Source organism: Palaemon carinicauda, chromosome 6 (assembly GCF_036898095.1).
Source record: "Palaemon carinicauda isolate YSFRI2023 chromosome 6, ASM3689809v2, whole genome shotgun sequence".
NCBI lineage: Eukaryota > Metazoa > Arthropoda > Malacostraca > Decapoda > Palaemonidae > Palaemon > Palaemon carinicauda.
In genome coordinates, this window is record NC_090730.1 from 47,793,384 (window position 1) to 47,795,883 (window position 2,500).

General features: G+C 32.6%; 1 protein-coding gene across 1 annotated transcript in view; it reads right to left on the minus strand.

The window, feature by feature from the left end:
• Positions 1 to 2,500, minus strand: part of LOC137642079 (uncharacterized) — a 42,474-nt gene that overhangs the window by 10,997 nt on the left and 28,977 nt on the right. The gene's annotated exons all lie outside the window — the stretch shown is intronic.

Consider the following 2,500-nt stretch of genomic DNA (forward strand, 5'->3'; position numbering starts at 1 on the left):
GTATGGAAAATTAATCAATGTGCAATACACCTGGTTAAAATGACTGGCATGATCCATAGATCATAAAATGGATACTAGGTTCTTCGTAGATTTTAAATGATATTTTTACATTAGGTATAAGATATAAACAACTTTGTATATAGATTTTAAGGTATCAACAAATATGGAATATTTCATTAATATTTTCAAAATAAAAAGCGTTACTTTTTACATTACTTATAAGTTTGAGAGTAAGCAAAACAGTGTTCAAAACCAGTAATCAGGGATTTCTGATTTTCGCCAAAGGATGACGTTAACACGTGCGCGCGCGCACACACACTCACATACACACACACACACACACACACATGCACACATAAAATGCAAATTGGGACCTAGAATCCGGATCCGGAACTGGATCATCTCCAAAAGTTTATGGAGTCGCACATGGCCCAAGATTTATCTATGGTGGAAATTTTATCCAAATCCATTAATTTGTTTTGACGTAATCTTTATAATTGTGATAAACGCAAACCGGATCTAGAATCCGGATCCGGTTCCGGATCATCTACAAAATTTAATGGGGTCGTCCGTAACCTAATATCTATTTGCAGGGAAAATTTCGTCAAAATTCATTGAGTAGTTTTTACGTATTTCTTTCCACAGGCGCACAGACAAATAAAAAAAAAAAATAAATAAATAAACTGACTTGAAAATATAACCTCCTTGGAGGAGGTAATAAGTTTAATATATATATATATATATATATATATATATATATATATATATATATATATGTATGTATATATATATATATATATATATATATATATATATATATATATATATAAAGTATGAATGTAAGGAAAAACTTAGATGGGAAACCACAGTGGTTTTCCGAAACGAAGCTTAAGATTGATCGTTCAATCGCATGGCCCTATTAACCTTTTGACGTACCCTTTTATTCTCCCTTTATCTTTTATTCCATCCCCCATTTCAAATGCCCCTTTATCAAAATCTTTTTTGCTTTGCACTGACAGGCAGGTAGGACGGTACTTTATCTTCGCTTGTTATTGAAGGACTATTCTTCAAGGGATATTTTGAAATATTTTACATGGATAGAGTATGTTTCAATTATCAATTGGTTGTTTTAATAGACGTAATTTCCAATTTTTCCTGAAATTCATATTGCTATTAAAAAATTATCTTTTCAGAAAAGGGTATGATTGTATGTTTAAAAAATAATTAAACTTCAGAACTCTCAATCTACTACAACAGGATGGTATAAATATTCCCTTTTAAGAAATACTTAATAACAGGAAAATAAAAAAAAATCGCTGGCATTTTTATGAATATTCTAACGAAAGAAACCGATAGATTTAATTTGAAATCTTGATCCTTATGCAATAGACATATTCTACATCTTACAATGTTATTCCTGCACGACAATTTTTTTTAGAATCAAGTATCTAATTGAATAAGAGGAAAGATTTTTCCAGAAGTCAGAGAGAAAAACCAGGATAAGAAAAGTGCTCAGTTGAAGAGGAAGCAGAAGTCAAGTCACTCGGTATATTGTAATAACCAATATTAAGATTTAAATTCCCCTATTTCTGAGATATCAATAGTGCGTAACATTCTTGACGCATCTATAAAATTCTATTAAACAAATCGAGCAAGAGCAAAAGAGGATATTCCACACATGATATAATTATCTGTATGATATGTAAAAGGAATCAGCTAAACTGCCCCAAGAATGCTCAAGGCACGGGGGAAAATTAAAGTTAGAAGTAAGAAATGCGATAAGAAATGATGAATTAACTAATACAAAAATAACATAGAAACAGTGGTACCTCGGTTTACGAGTCGAATCCGTTTTAGGAGTGAGTTCGCAACCTAGAATGGTCGTAAACCAAATTCATTCCACATGTTCATAGACATATCACATATACACTAATTTTCAAATAATTTCAATGTAATCTAGGGAATAAATCCTGACCCCTAACACAAGAAATAAGTATTAATAAATGATTCACGATAAAAAAAAAAGAAATATAATGACAAATTAACTTAAAATTTACATTTGAGAGCCGTAGCTGGCATGAGGGAGATAAGATAGGAGGAGGAGGAGGAGTAGCTGGAGGAGTAGAAGGGTCTTACTGCTTGGAGGGAGAATGTCCCTTCATGAAAATTCTGGTAAAATGTTGGGATTTGTGTATATCAAAAGGCATTCACTATCACTAACTGAATCACTTAATTTAGACTTTTTGGACACTTTCTCGCCACACTCTTACATTCTACTTTCGCACAGAACCTACCTAGAGACGACTACTTTTGTATTTTCTTTAAAATTGTATGGAAATGCAACAGCACTTTGTCCGTATATAGATTCCCTGCCCTCCCCACCAAAGCCTTTTCTAGGTGATGTGCTTCTACAATATTTTTGCAGGATTTCCCACGTTCTTAACATTTCACTTTAAGCGAAAGGTTTGTTACCCTGTCCCTCCTCCTCAGTTTAAATCTC